Source organism: Choristoneura fumiferana, chromosome 2 (genome assembly GCF_025370935.1).
Source record: "Choristoneura fumiferana chromosome 2, NRCan_CFum_1, whole genome shotgun sequence".
NCBI classification, from domain to species: domain Eukaryota; kingdom Metazoa; phylum Arthropoda; class Insecta; order Lepidoptera; family Tortricidae; genus Choristoneura; species Choristoneura fumiferana.
The window spans coordinates 21916171-21933464 of record NC_133473.1 but is presented as its reverse complement, the minus strand read 5'-3'; positions in this window follow the sequence as shown (position 1 = coordinate 21933464).

Sequence of the window (17294 nt, the reverse complement as noted above, 5' to 3'; positions counted from 1 at the left end):
GCTGGGCACAGGCCTCCTCTCAGAACAAGAGGGCACATGAGGAGGAGGGGAGGAGAGGGGGATCTTTCTTTACTGAACCCCCCCTTCAAAAAACAGGTGTTTACTTATAGAAAGAAGCTCACCCGACCTTATGATAGCTACGTTTATGCAAGAAACGTGTGTTCATGCAGATTCCAGATCCTCCACACCACTGAAACCACACAAACCCTGATGGATGGGTTTGTGTGATTTGTGTGTGTTTCACCACCACACTACACTGACGCGTTTCGAACTCAACTAGAGAGCTCATCTACAGAGCAACATGGTGTCATTTACTGGAGTAACTCGACAGAGGTACAGTCCGTTTTTATTTTGCAGAAAAAGTGTTTGAGAATTATCTTTCGCATGAACAACAAGCAATCACTCCGAAATGTTTTGAAAGAGCAAGGCTTCCTGACACTTACAAGCATTTTTTAAACGTAATTTAAAAAATGGCTAATTAAAAACAGTTTCTATCCCTTAAAAGTTTTTTTTTTGACTTTTCGCCCTAAACATGTAAATAAATTATAGTTTTAAAGAAAATATTGTACCCTCGAAATGGGAAACCGTGGAACCTAACAATTGTAATATTTTAATACCATCTATGTAACACGGCTAAACAATAAAGTTTATTCTATTCTATAGGTCCATTCACCATGCTACCAGATGTTAGACTCAAATGAAGCTTTTATTCTAGATCCATTTTTAGGATTCCGTAATTTAAAGGTAGGTAGAATTAAATTAAAATTAAGAATCAAAATTAATAATTTTTTAATTTTCTAATTTACCCATAAAAGTAAGCAAAGTATGGAGACTTCCATAATTTTACATTGATTACGTGACACTCCAATTGGTCCTCAATCGGTCCAGTAGTTTGTGAGCAAGTTGGTTGTGACAGACAGACAGATGAATAATGAGGCTTCCGTCTTTTCCTTTTGAGGCATCGAACCCCAAAAAGTGCATCCTAACTTTCGCCACCATTTCTATCTGGCCAGTAACCTTTCTTCTTGTTTCGACAATTTGTTTGCCGCCGCCATTTTGTCTAGTCCGCCATTTTGCGAGGCGCCCGTGTCCAGAGTACACATGCGGTACGCACGGGCGAGCGCTCGCGAACGAAAAAAGCACCCGTCGCGAGTTGAATACGGGAACATTACTAATTTAACTGACCAGGGTATGAACGAGTGGATGCGGCAGTTTATTTGTGCGATTTGTTGTAGGTAGGTATTTTTTAGTTAATATATTGGCATCAGTGACCAAGGCATAGGTATCAGTAGCACAGGCGAAGACGAAAAAAGGAAGGTGCGCACAACACCTTTTTATCCCTTTTAGGGGTCCGTAGCCAAAGACAAATACGAAACATTTCTAGTTTCGCTATGTTTGTCTGTCTGTCCTTCCATCCAGTGACTTAGCTTAGAGACTATTAGTTAGTGCTAGAAAGCTGTAATTTTCGACGCCTAGGTAACATATTATGTTTAGGTACGACCTTCGTCGATGATGTATCCTTTTATTTCGTCAAAAACTGTTTATAGAAATTAGAAATGATTCGTTTCACAAAATACTCGTATTTAGGCATAAGTAAGTATATTTTATTCTGACACTGAACTATTCAAGATTTATTTCAAGACCATTGTGTAGAACCTAATGTTAGATCAGTTTCCAAAGTCCTGAAATATTTACAGTTTGATAATAAAATACATTGTACATTTGGTCAAATGAAACGTAACACCAGCATTAATGAAACACGAAAACTCGAAGTTCGTGTCGTGCGGTCCCTCTGACACTAATACTATATAATACGAGAGCGAGAGGGACGGTACGATACGAACTTCGAGTTGCGAGTTTCGTAGTAGCCCTGCTGACACGTCCTTCCGGCCCTAGAAATGGAGTCGTATCAGATATTTATGCACGCTTATTGTGTCAGATATTGTTGCTGGGGACTGTACCTAAATATTTTGGTTAGACATTAGTGAACCCGCCGATAAACTACCGCGTCCACAGTTTCGCGTGCCGCGCTATGCACGCACGCGCGGACAGCAAACGGCGTGTCTGCGCGGGCGGCTTTTAACGCACCCGTGCGTCCCCGCCCTAGCTCCTTAGACCACGATACCTATTCTTGTTTGCTTATCAAACGTGGACAGATGGGGCGCGACCCTATACATTTATCCTTTGGTAGGACTTAAAAAATCGGAGCCCCCAGTCCGATAGGTATGCTGTTGTAACAATACTACAGAGATATTTCTTATAATATAAAACATAACACTTAAAAAAAAGAAAAAAAATATATATAAATAAATATCACGGGACAATTCACACCAATTGACCTAGTCCCAAAGTAAGCTTAGCAAAGCTTGTGTTATGGGTACTAAGCAACGGATAAATGTAATTATATAGATAGATACATACTTAAATACATAGTAAACACCCAAGACCCGAGAACAAACATTCGTATATTGAAAAGATCCCTTTTAGGGATAAGTTCGCCTTTGTACTCTTTTGTTTTGTTGTTTTCTTTTTGTATTATTTTTGTGTTTTATGTACAATAAAGTATTTACATACATACATATATAACATCCGCCCGGCGAGAGCTCTATTAATTGTGGCATAGACAGTGTTCTAAAATTTAAACTAAAAAAAACAATGCAACAGAAATATTCATTAGATACAAAACATTACTGCAGGACTACTACGAAACTCGAAACTCGCAGTTCGTATCGTACCGTCTCTCTCGCTCTCGTATTAAATAGTGTAAGTGTCAGAGGGACCGCATGACAGGAACTTCGAGTTTCGAGTTTCGTAGTAGCCCTGCTGGCTCTGTCCATCAGAGGACAATTTTGCCAATGTCTAGTAGAAAAATGTAAAAAACTAAATATGAGGTACCTAATGGTGGATGAACGATGATAAAGCGAATCTTCTATAAAACATTTATTATTCAAAACAAACTTCACTCCATTTTCAAGAAGACTTTAAATACATTGAAGGTTATTTCAAATGTTTTATAAGATGAAATCATAATAATTATACTTTATGTATGTATCTTGTACCTATGACGTTATGTATTTTTTTTTGGTAAGCGGTTCCGATATTTGTAGTACAGTCGACTTCATAAACTTGTGAGCAAAAATTTGATCAAAATAGCTGAACACGGCTCTACGGCGTTAACAATAGAGCCTGCCACCAAATAAGTCAGGGCGTTGATCCAATGCTCTGACATATTTGGTGGCGACTTGCCCTTTACCTCTTTAGGTAATCTCTCGAGCAATAACGCTAGTCTTCGTAACATTGGTATCTTGAGCGATCTGCGCTTGGAAGTTAAACTGGAGCAGCACGACAGCGTAGGTTGCCGTGACTGCTGCCAACTGTATGGGCAGCGAACTCAGCGTGATCATGTGGAATATGGTGAATGGCTTCACGCAGGAGACCACGCGGAAGAGGTTCTTGGCTGTGCGACGGGTTCCCACTGAAAACGAGTAGGTAAAAAAAAGTTGAAGTCAAAGTAATTCTACAACGTGTTTTTTTTCATTCAGACAGTAAAAAGATCCATGATACTTAATGATAGTTATCCTTGGCCAAATGAATGCAATAAATATTGGGATTTTAACCTTTGAGTATTTTTTTTATATATGTATTAAGGGGAAAAAGATTAGGCGGCTCACTTGATGGAAAGCAATCACCGCCGCCCATGGACATCCATAACATAGGTTTCCACATTATAGGACTATCAAACTTATTAGCTAGCAATTACCCGCGGCTTACACGCGTACCTAAGCAATTAGATTCACAGTTGAATATAAATTTCTTAGTTTCGCAAAAAATCTCATGGAAATATCCAAAACCGTAAAGCTACGCTTAAAAATTTATTTCTCTAATTCCGATTCTGTAAGAATATCTAGATTCCATTCCAGTTTTATTTTAGTTAGTATTTTCTGATCTGCTGCTGAAAATGCAACACCTGCTGTAACTTAGTCCTTATTTAAATCTGTAAAAAAGGTTGCATGGAAGAGATCGCTCTTATAAGCGATAAGGCCGCATATTGCTTAATCTTTCTCTCTGTATACCTACCTGTTTTCTGTATCGCTTACTATTTGTGGTGTACAATAAAGAGTCATTGTAATGTGTTGTATTGTTATTCCAGATATCGGCGACCGATCGTAAAATCCACCAGATCACGAAATTCCTAGGCATATCATGAAACGCCGCCATTTCATGATTTGGCTATATAAGGGACATCCGCCATATCGTTCAAAACTCACCGTTTAACGTTCACCGTTTGACGTTTAGGCAGATCATGAAATTCATAGGCATATCATGAAACGCCGCCATTTCATGATTTGGCCAGTTTAGGCAGATCATGAAATATTCCTAGGCATATCATGAAACGCTGCCATATCGGTTCTGGCACTTCGACGGCCGCTGCTGCGGTACGCTCGCTTCGCTCGTTCGGCTCGTTCGTTGTGGTCACAATTCATACTAACCACTCCTCGCTTCGCTCGTCGTACCTACATTTTTCGTTTTTTCGGCATATCACGATGTGCCCGGTATAGAGCTAGGAATATCGCCGAATGCGTTGCTCTAATCAATCTGCCGTATTGTTTCTCAGGCACATCGTGATATGCCTGGCCAACTTTTAGTCATATCATGAAATGGCGCCATGCCTAGGAATTTTCATTCAACTACCACACATTTATATTCCTAATATCACATTTATAATATTAAGTAGGATAATAATACGTTGAACATTATATTTAATAGACGCCCGCCGTCTTTAATTATCTAAGCGCCCGACTGAAGATTGTTAATAGATAAAGATTTACTTACCATCGTTTGTATAATTAATTACTTTCAGACAGCAGACCTTGGTACGCACAAATTGACTCTCAAGATAACCCACTGCCCCCCCGACTAAGAGGATCCTGTTAAACATCTTCATAATAACTTCCAGAGTTTGAATAAATGCAGGCCAGGTCATACTCTGCGAATAAAGAAAATAATTATATTATCTGCCTATACTTGATGTAAACAAACTTCAGCTGCCAGATTTGGCACGTTCAAGGTTTTTATATATTTGACTTACCTCTCTATCATTTTAATACAAACTTGAATGATTAAATGGTAAATGATTGTATTTTCTATAAGTTTATATTCTTAAATTTCCTTCATCACAAAAAAAAAACTTGAACTAAATGTTTAGATAGTTTCATCATCCCAGCCTATATACGTCCCACTGCAGGGCACAGGCCTCCCCTCAGAATGAGAGGGCTTGGGCAGTAGTTCCCACGCGGGCCCAGTGCGATTGGGAACTTCACACGCACCATTGAATTGCTTCGCAGGTTTGTGCAGGTTTCCTCACGATGTTTTCCTTCACCGTAAAGCTCGTGGTAAATTTCAAATATAATTCCGCACATGAATTTCGAAAAACTCAGAGGTGCGAGCCGGGGTTTGAACCCACGAACCTCTGCTTGAGAGGCCATAGGTCAAACCACTCTGCCACCACGGCTTCTTAGATAGTTTATTGGGGGAAAATCAATATTTAAGACACCAATACGGTATCTGACAACTCCAGATTTTGCTATAGTATCTTAATATTATGAAAATATAGATATACAGGTAGTGTTTAGCGAAGAGAAAATTTAAATCGGTTGAAATTTGGATTTATAGTGATTTTAAAATAATCTATATACCTGTCTCCTTCTCAAACGCTTTTCTCTATGCAGCAAGTACGGCGGTACTGGCGTGTGACGTCACATGCCAGTATGTCTTTCTCTGTCTAATCTTGAATTTCAAACCTTTATAACTCTGTTATTTGTAAAGGTAGCTTAAAAATTGTTTTTCTATTCGATAACAGGCATTGTGTAGTTTTAATTTATAAAACATACAAAATAGTCAAATACAGTATTTGACGTTGTTTTGTTTACATTTAGTTAAATACCTATCCAAACCAAGTATAGTACGTAATAAAATTGTTGGTGACAGTGCAGATCCACGTAACGCCCCCATTTAATTTTATAGTTACCAGCAGATGCAGATGAGCAGTTGTGATGATCAAAATGACCTAAACACTCCTTATTACCTTGGCAGTAGAGTCGTGTGTAGAGCAGATTGAGCATCGTGACCACTCGCCTACTTCCGCTGCTGGCTGTACCTACATACCAAGTAGATAGGTAAAATACTTTTATAATTTACTACGTTTTTTCTGTACGCAAAATACTTAAAAAATCCAACGAAATGCCTCTTCATCTCTCAAAATTCTGGGCTATCATATTTCACACTCTTAGGGATTGTATTTCCTCGTGTTCACCTACGTGATATTAGAAAGCCCTGCGCCAGATTTCAAGCTGCGATTTTCAATATTTTGTTTATATGTCAGTGAGTCAATCACTCACCATTTTTGTCAAACTTAAAACCTAAAACTGCTAGTTAAAAGTGACTCCGAAGCGGTAACGTTTCGTGTGCTCTGCCTACCCCATTTAGGAATACAGTGTGTGTGTGTGTGTGTGTGCGTGCGTTGCGTGCGTGTGTGTGTCAATCACTTATTATACTTTTTTTTAATAATACAGATTAAAACGATTATTACCGGTCCTTCTGTGATAAACTTTTGTATAGCCAGCAATTCATTGACGAACATGTGGAGAACCATCAGTAACAGCTGTAATAATATCATGTCAATTTAAATGTTTTGTTAATAGGCACAAGCTTGTTTTTGCTGACTGCATTTGCTTTGTCATCCATATTACGTGTGCGTATCTTTCAAGTCGATGCCTCTACAAAAGTCCCCTCCCGCAGAGATGATCCTGGGCGGACCACCAGGATTCCAATACCAGATTATACGGGACACTTCTAAAAATTTGCGGTTTCCATATATTGATCAAATAAAATCACGAAATTAATGTATGGAAAGCGCAATTTTTAGGGTTCCGGAGCCAAACCCTTATAGTTTCGCCATGTCTGTCTGTCTGTCTGTCTGTCCGTCCGCGGCTTTGCTCAGGGACTATCAATTCTAGAAAGCTGTAATTTTGCACGGAAATATATGTTAAATTATGCCGACAAAATGGTATATTAAAAAATAAAAATATAAATTTTTTTACGTTACCTCCCATAGACATAAAGTGAAGGTGATTTTTTTTTTCTCATCCAATCCTATAGTGTGGGATATCGTTGGATAGGTCTTTTTAAAACCATTAGGGGTTTGCTAAGACAATTTTTCGATTGAGTGATATGTTTGCGAAATATTCAACTTTAAAGTGCAAAATTTTCATTAAAATCGAGCGTCCCCCCCTCCTCTAAAATCTAAAGCGGTGGGTGGAAAAATTTGAAAAAATTCAGGATGGTAGTAAGTATATTACCTACACTTTCAAGTAAAACTATAACGGCTAAGTTTGCTTGAGAATTTTTAGTACTTTATGAGTAAATAGCAGCCTAAGGTATAAAATATACCTAAACTTGGAAGCTTGCGTATAAAATACGAAATCCTTAGAAAAATATTACTTACTGTCATCAGAACTATGCACAGTTGACAAGTTTCTTGTGAGTATCCACAGTAAGACGTGGGTGAAAATCAAATTCAAAAAGCGTGTCAAAAAACACAAGTATAATTATTAAAAAATCATAAAAAAAATAGTTTAAAGATTAGTACAATCATAATTGTTTATGAAAATATGTACTCACAAAGTGACTGAAGTTTTTTTCAATCAAACCATATGCTGTAAGGATGTGTCGATAACCGACGAACAATTTACGTATTATTATCGACGATTCCAAATGTTTTAAACGATCTCCATTTGACTTCAGCGATTCGGCATAGCATAGTATTGATATATATTACTCTTAGAATCAGATAAACTATAACTCCGAAAAAATTCAAAGCTTCTACGTCATGCACACTAAGAAAAACAATCGTTGGGATGAATAAGTACATGTAATTGAGACCAAAATTTTTTAATTCTATAATAATGTCTCGAATACCATGAAATATTGTTAAAAAGAGGATAATACCGTAATTTAACCTGGACATAGTTCTGTAATGCTTTTCGTTAGCAGTAATTTTAAGATCTTGGTCAATCCTCTGAAGGGTTACGAATAATTTGTAGTTCGACCTAACATTGACGAAATTATTGATGACGATTATACTACTGCTCAAAAACAATGAAGTTGCAACGCGGCTCCATTCAAGGTAATTAAGAAACATACATTCGTAGTAAGCTATGGCAGCTATGACACATAAAGTCAGAAAGGCACAGCTGTATATTCTTTGGTGCCACAATCGTGGGCAGATCAGATTGTCTTTAAAACTCACTCTTGTTATACCAGTAATGGATTGTATAATAAATAATGGCTTAAAAACTTTAATAAAACCGTTTTCTGTCGTAACAGTGTAACTGAATCTTTCCATTGCGTAGCACTGTCTTTGGTTGTGAAGAACATAATGATGACTGATCTAATTGTCTTTGTCATATCAGGTGTTCTATCAAAATTAAAGAAATTTCATTACCAAAGTCATCCAATTTATTTATTACCTACATACTCGTATATGATTACATCCATGTAATATCTTTTGAAACTACACAATATTAGGTACTTAGTCAAATGAAGTAGTTTCATCTTCCAAGGTTTAAGGTTATTAAGTACCTACCTAAGCACATACTCGAAAGTTTACTTTGCCAGGTTACGTAAAATTATTACATATTTTGATAACGGAAATCATAAAAAAATAAAAATATAAATGGTTTAGGTACTCGTATTAAAAGCAAAAATAATAGGGTTTCCGTTGGTTTCACACCTAGGCTATGCCTGTCACGTAAAAACCAGCAGAGCTACTACGAAACTCGAAACTCGTGTAGATCGTGTCGTGCGGTCTCTCAGTCTGACACTTATACTATTTAATACGAGAGCGAGAGGGACGGTACGATACGAAGTTCGAGTTTCGTAATAGCCCTGCTGATTCGGGGTACAAACAATTAATTTAATTAAATCGCTAAGTTTTAACAAAATTGGAAGGGGGATGTTGGTGAAATAAAAAGTAGACAACTAAACGAACAAGTGTGGCGAGTATGTACCTAGTGTGTGTATGCGTGTGTGTGTGAGAGACACGAGGATGATAAATGCTAATGCGAGAGGAGTTTTCAATCATATTATTATTATAGCACGATTCTATATATTTTATGGCAAACGTTGGTAGGTATGGCAAGTAAAATTCGGGCAAATGAAATTCGGGCAAGTAAAGGTAAACGGTCGTGAGCATGTACCCCGCTGCCGCTCCCTGCCTGCTTCCCTTATTAGGTACATATAATTTTAGGTATATCCGGAGGAGCACAAACTTAGGTACGTTTTGAAAATGATTTTTATTTTAATTTAAAACACGTGACTGAAATATAATGATGTTATATATTTTTAGAATCGGCTTAGTAAGCTTTTTCTTTACATACCACACACGAGTGGTTTCGGAACTTTTTTTTCCATACAAAAAAAGATGACGTCAAATCTCCTCTCCTTTTTTTTGTGCTACGGGCCAGATTTATTCGTATGGCCTAAAGATCATTCGTTCCAATTTTTATGCTTTTAACATCATTTGCAGCTTTTTTGGCGTACCGCTAGCACTAGTAGGTAGGTAGGTAGGTACTGTAATAGTTTTAATTTCAATTTTGACTTGTTATTATTATTGTATTATTTTTGAATTTTGAACTCTGATATTCTATTTTTAATAATGTTATTCAATGTGTATGGGACTCTGGCCTGAAATAAACGTTTACTTATTATTATTATTATTGGTCCTTAAAGTGAGAAAATACCAAAAAATGCACCTAGGCTGGCACGAAGGTGACGAGGGACGAGGGTAGAGGTAATAAAAGGCCGAGCGATAGTGAGGCGAACTATTATATGAGGCCGGCGAATGCCGTTCCAGGTGATCTCTTCCAGGCAACCTTTTAACAGAAAGAAGTAAGGACTAAATTACAGCTAACAAAGACAGACAAACAAAGAGGGGACAAAGTTTAAATTTAAATAAAAACTGTAATCCCTTTTTTTTGCATCTGATAACACAACTATTCAAAAATAAATACATAAATTGATCAATTCCGAATATCACAACTCGAATATTAATATAATGCGAGGAAACTTTTTTTTTTAAATGACAACTTCTAAATTTCGCGAAAACGATGTGACTTTTACTAAGGCCATTTTTCTATCTTTGGTAGATGACCTGCCCACCTATCTACCCCTAAGTTTGTCGTACTATTTACAGGACAACCTGTATCCTCCTGAGTCCTAACTTTTTATTAACAGACTTAGTGCTTAAGACCTAGACTTAGTTGACCTGCTTTGTTATTTTGGATATTATTTCAAAATTCTTAGAATTCTTTATTCAAAAAACAATATGTACTTTATAAAGTACATTCGGCCGTTATTCTCAGTGTTAATTGGTCATTTATAAAGTACGTGAGGGCTCAGGAGGGTATATATGAACACTGCAAGTTCAAAAGAAACCTGTAGTAATGGACTCGAGATTAAAGTTTTGAAACCATAAAATATCTTAACTCTATTCAAATGGCTCGCGAGTGCACTTAATGGCGGCTGCTTCGCAGTTACCATTAATATTACCTTCGCTTGCTCGATACACCTCTCCATTGCCAACATTTCACTGCTAAACATATGGAGCACCAGCAAAAACAACTGAAAAAAAAAGTTTTCCTAAGAATTATTCGATAAATCGATTGTACCTAATACTTTTATCGGCTGTAGATTCACTCAATGAAATCTATTAAATTTCGAGAAATATGTTCTATGGATTTAAGTGTTGTAAACAATGAACTTGGGGTGATTTAAAATGTGAAGTTATTGATAGCAAGGACAAATATACATGAACTATAAATTAATATTTACTTACGTAGTGACCAAAAGTTATTTCAGTCAACTCGTACGCAGTTATAACGTTTCCGTAAGCGTAGAATAAATTGCGAAGTATTATCGATGATTTTAAATACTCCAATGATTCCCATTTGTCCTTAGCAATTCTGTCTAACATTGTATTATTATACCAGACCCTGACGATAAGAAACATTACGATTCCTACAAACAACACAATTTCCAAGTCCTGCACAGCTGAAGTAACAACGGTAGGTGCCGCTTTAAACCATCCAGTAAAACTTAAGTTCTCCATTACTATAAAAACGTTTCTAAAGCTATGAAAAATTATCACAAATCCAAGAAGAAAGCAATTAACCCTATAAATGAGCTTAGAATGATATTCATTTATGGTTATCTTTAATTTTTTACCGATTAGCTGCAGATTTCTCATTAAGTTACAATTCGAGATGATATAGAAAAAGTTGTTGGTGATCATAGTGGAACCGTTGATGAATAACGTGGATAATATAGCAATGTAGGTCAAGATGCTCTCGATGGACCAATAATCATCAATTTCGTAAAACGCTGAGGTGCCAGTCAAATAAATCACAGCAACACAGCATAAGACGAGTGTGATGCATCTGTAGAGTTTCTGATACCAGAGCCGCGGAAACACCAAGTTATTCACGGTATTCATTGTGGCACTCCCTACTAACGATTTTACTAAATACTGGTTTAAAAGTTTTGAAAAAGCTATTCTCTACATCATTGATATGAGACATTTCTAGTGCGGTATATTCTCTAGAATATAGAATGCTTACGAAAAGGTCCACGTTCTAGTTTCAAAGTTACTGAAATCAATAATGTTTACTTGTAATTATGAAAAGTGACAGATAAGTAATTTTGCTTTATTGGTAGAAAAGTGGTTAGGTACTCATACCAAGTTAACATAAAACAACATGTTTCAAGAATAATTAAGTTTTTTGTTTGCATTAAATGTGGTTGCTGGGCGTTTTCAAAAGTTAACATTTTCTTTCAAAATATATTTTTTTTTTCATATAAATTTTATGAGTCAGTTTTGTGATGCCGACACACTGACGTTTTTCTTTAGACTATCGGAATCAATTGTGTGATTCTGAGTAGGAAAACCATCTTTCCTAAAATTAATAAAGTACACTTTTTTGTGAAAATGCCCTAATATGATCTATAAATATTTTTATTTTAATGATCAGTATTCACTGATCACATAAATTCAGTTGTCGCATAGCATGCTAAACTACGCTTTAATCTAAGTCTAATTCGAGGACTATATTAACATTGCGATTTAGCTATGTTACTTCTGTTCGTTGCTCTCAGAACTTCCTCCTTACTGTCCCACTTTCAAACTCTAAATTCTATGTTTATTCTTACACTGTCCAGGCCACTCGGTTGTGGAACTCCCTACCGATAGACTTGAGGCGCGCAAAGTCCTTGCCTATCTTTAGGTCTATGCTTAGGGAGCACTACCTGTCATCTTGCGTATAAATGTTATAGTTAGCTTATTTATGTGTTATGGTATCCATCTACCTATCTATCTGTTTAGATTTGTTGTGTATGTGTATTGTATGTGTTAGTTTTATGTATTCTTGATACAGCTCTGATCTACTGTAAATTGCACCACCTGCTAAAATGTATTCCTTATTTCTGTCCATTGTAAAGGTTGCCTGGAAGAGATCGCTCTGAAGCGATAAGGCCGCCTATTGCTTACCTTAGAAAATCTCTATGTATATACTTGTTTTCTCTGTACTGTTTACTGTATTGGTGTGCAATAAAGAGTTATTGTATTGTATTGTATTGTATTGTATTGAAACGTAGTCATAAAAATTTACGCATAATTATTATAAGATGTCTTTTATTTAAAAGAAGCCATGGTAGGTTAATGGTTTGACCTATGACCTCTCAAGCGGAGAATCGTTAGTTCAAACTCGAACTCATAGCTTAGTTCTAGTTTTTCGACGAAGGAAAACATCGAGAGAATCTCCACAAACCTGTGAAACAATTCAATGGTGTGTGGATTGGTCAAAATTTACCAACATTCAGAGAGTAAAAACTATTATTATCGTCGCCTGTGTGAAAAACCGGGACAGAATCGTCTTAGGTCAAACGCATTAAATGGTACAATTGAAGTAAAAATTATCCTAACCTAAACTAACACAGTATATACATCATAACTAAACTGACAAAATAGCAACTAAAAATTTAACACATTAAGTTACAAGTTAGGTCAAAAATTTAACAACGCGATTCTGAACGAAATTTTTTCACCTGAAAAACTAAACAAAAGCTATTATTTCAAGATTTTATTTACTTAAAAGTGACATCAGACCATAATAGTAATTACTCGAACAACATCCGAGTCCCATGTTGGGCGCCACTTTTATCGCAACGAATTTAGTTCGGTAACATCACAAAAAGCTCGACAGACTATTGAATTGGCCAATGAAATACGCATTTTGAAGGTTCGTGGGACATGCATGCGTCGGACGGAACCGCGCATACTTGATGAGGTCTATATGGTGGGAACTCTCCGGTTGTACCCTGTACTATGCATTCTCGATTTAGGGAAGCGCTCTTCAATGTATCCTATTTATATATACTGAGTGGCACAAAATTGGCCCACTCTCCATAGAAAATTACCTATAACTGCATACATTTTGAAGGCCAGATTTTTTTGCCGCTTCGGTATATTAAGAATAAGAATGGTTATTAGCTGATAAAATAGGTACACGTACAGAAACACTAAACTTAATGTACACCAGACCATTTAACTAAAATAAAAAGTTGACTAAGTGAGTGACTTACTGACATGGGTGCCGTTAAAATGTCGATAAACTATTCATCGAATTTAATTTCATCGAAAACATTCATAGAATATTCAATACTAATATTTTCTCTTGGAGTAATTTCACTTATCGACTATTTCATTACATTTTAAAACAATTATTATAACAACAGTACAAGGATTATTATTTGCTTAAAAATACATTTCATCAACTATCCATGAGACAGAACAACTAAGTTTTTATAGGTTAAGGTTGAGTTAGAAACGCGACAGAAAAGTGGTGGTAGAACTGCGACCCCAACAAAAAAATTCGCCATCAAAAAAAGTAGGTTAGGTTAGAACTGCAACCCCAACAAAAATAAATCGCTACCAGGAAAGTAGGTTAGGTTAGGTTGGAACTGCGACCCCAACAAAATAAAAAATAAATAAATTTCATACAAAAAAGTATGAAATAATACAAAATGAAATGAAGTTCCGCCAAATAAACTATCTATTAAATAATATTTCCAGAAATTAAAAATTGGTGTATAAGCAATACTTATTTTAATCATTCGAGGTAATGAATATTCGATAAAATGAAAAATTAGGAAACGTTAACTTTTAACTGATATTCGATTATAAGTTTGTCGACATTTCAAAGGTAAACCGAATGACATACTAGTCAAGGTCAGAAATATTTAATTTACGTATGCTACTAGCCGTAATTAAGGTCGATGTGTACATAATAATTGACGCTATGAATTAAAATTTATGCTCTCGGGTGTACCAAACAGCCGTAGGAGTCCAAAATTTTGTGCAGCGCTTCCTTTCTTTCTTTGTAAGCATTTGTAAGCATAGTTTACATATAATATATTCGTGCAAAATTACAGCTTTCTAGCATTGATAGTCCCGGAGCAAAGCCGCAGATAGACATGCATGGTGAAAGTGTAAGGGCTCCGTTTTTGCCATTTTGGCTCCGGAACCCTAAAATCATTTTAAATCGAACAGTTCTTTAGATGCGATCAAGTCATAAAAACCAATCAAGTTACAAAACTTTCACACTAAAAACTTCAGTACAATTTCAAGTCTCTTTCGCAAAGTAAATCAAAACCTAGTTACAAGTTATACTAGATTTAGTTTCCCGGACGTCCTATAATTTAACAGAGCGGAACAGTCCTATTTTGTTTTATAATACGCTTTTATTTTTGCGAAATTCCGCGAGTGGCTCTTGGGAGTGCAAGCTAATTTCAATTTCATTTAGTTCTGGCGCGATTCCATGCACCGGCCACAGAATGGTGAAGAATTGCGCAGACGCGATACTTGCTGCAATTTTTTAAGTATATTGTAAACACAAAACAAATATTTTTTATTGCACCCCAAAAAACCAATGGGCAGGCCGTATTATAGGTGGCCGTTGGGACCGAAAGGTTTTCGAATGGAGACCGAGGATCGGCAAGCGCAGCGTAGAAGTGCACCAACGAGATGGCCGTATGACCTGGTTAAAGCAGTCGTAGTTGGTAGTTTAGATAATATCTCTATAAAAATATAGAAATAAACCATTGATTCCCAGAACAAACCTAACTAAGCTAAGAAATGGCACTTACTATAAAATTTCAATCATTAGTTTATTTTTTGTTTTTATCTAATATATTATAAAATCTATATAAATAAAAATGAATCTTAAAATGTGTTGCTAAGCGCAAAACTCCAATTTCGCTAATTCTTTTTTTGTTGTGTTCGTTACTGTCAGGAGATGGTTTTTATGGATGAAAACACAGAAAAAATACAACGGGGGCGAAGCCGCGGGCAACAGCTAGTTAAAAATAAAAATAAAAGTATTTATATTGACTACTAACAAAGTTTCAGACTCAACTTTAAAAATAAATTGAATCTGCCACGTAACTAAGGAGACATAAGTGATACACTTTGTTAGAAAAATGTATGCAATGTAAGGTACATTGGCTTTTTTAGCATGCTTAGATGAGCCATGAAGGAATTCCCTTGTGATTCCCTAAAACTGTCACAACTCCTTACTTAGTATATTTGTTTGTACCCTATCAAATCATACTTTTAATTAATAAGTACCTAACTCAGGAGATGTTATCATGGCAGCAAGGTACACTACAAAGTTGATTGAGCCAGGTACGTCTAAAGCTTTGATTTCCTAGGATAAGCGGTGCCGTCACATAGCGGCCGTAATTGATTCCTCCTAGAGAGCGGTATTGACACGGCTCTCTAGGAAACCGCGCCATTTTATTTACATAGGCAACGTTCTAGTGAGTCATTCACCGCTTAATGTGTTCGCTATAATGACGGCACCGCTTGTCCTTGGAAACCAAAGCTTTAGACGTCTGGCCGTGAAAGTTATTCTTTGGTAGGTGAGTGCAGAGGGCCCGCTCTCGGAGCGTTTGGGCTCGCAGCAGATTACACCCGTCTGAGCCGATACGCAATTCCATTCGCTGCAGCGATCCCGCATTTTATCGAATACTTACCTCTGAACAAATTGCCGCTGTTCAATAAGCTACTAGATTTATGAATTAGCTACTATCATTGGCTACTTTTTTCTAGTAGTTAGGGTAAAAGTGCCTTTAACCCTAACACAAAAAAGAGAGATAAGTTTAACACAAATGTTTGAATGAATAAATAAATTAAAAAGTATGTATTTGACAGTATTTTTACATTGTTTTTTGCACATAGCCCTGCAAAACGGTTTACACAGTTTGTCTCTATAAAAGTATAAAAGATATGGTAACGTGTAATTTATTATTACACAATTTTTTATAATTATTGTTACAACTATATTTAGTGGAGAGTTTCTCTGCTAAATATTTTTTGTCTGTATGGCATAGTAGCTCTCAAACGGCTGAACCGATTTAGTGTAGTTAAAGTGAGTTAACTTAAAGTGAGTTTATTGTGAGTGAAGGAAGGATTTGCGACTATTCTTAGTCGGTATTTTAGTTCACCTGAGCACAGGCATGAGAAGGCTGATTTTTTTTAAAAGGAGTGGAGGGCTTGGGCCATACTTCTCAAATCAGGCCCAGTGCTGATTGGGAACTTCACATTTACACTATTACATTTTTTCATAGTTGTGTGCAGCCTTACAATATTTAACCGATAAATTCATGGTATTTCAAATGTTATTTTAGGGGGAAAACGAGCGTACGGATCGCCCGATGGTAAGCGATTACCGTCGCCCATGGACACCTGCAACACCAGAGGTAGGAAGGTAGGTTTAGGTAGGAGTAAGCTCTTTTCCTGAAGGCTTGAAGTTCATACCGGTCCGGAATACCGCAGTCGACAGTTAATTCCAGAGTTTATGTAGTTTTATTTTAGTTAGTATATTAAAAAGCGCTTTCGTTACACTTTTTCCGAATAATAACTTATGCTTTGATTCGGCAACATAATTCAAAATAACTCAAGATATAACAAGGCGATAAATAAGGCAGCAATTTAGTAATGTCGCGGCGTGCGACATCTATTATTTGCCGACACGGTTGGCTGCGTCGCCAATATTAGGCTGTTTAGTGGAGTTTGTACATTGGGTGTAAAATTTTATAACAAATAATTGAGCCGATTACATAATTTTCTACCAGTCTTAAGTTAGTTGCTGCCTCAGCACGACCACGCAGGAGTGGACCTA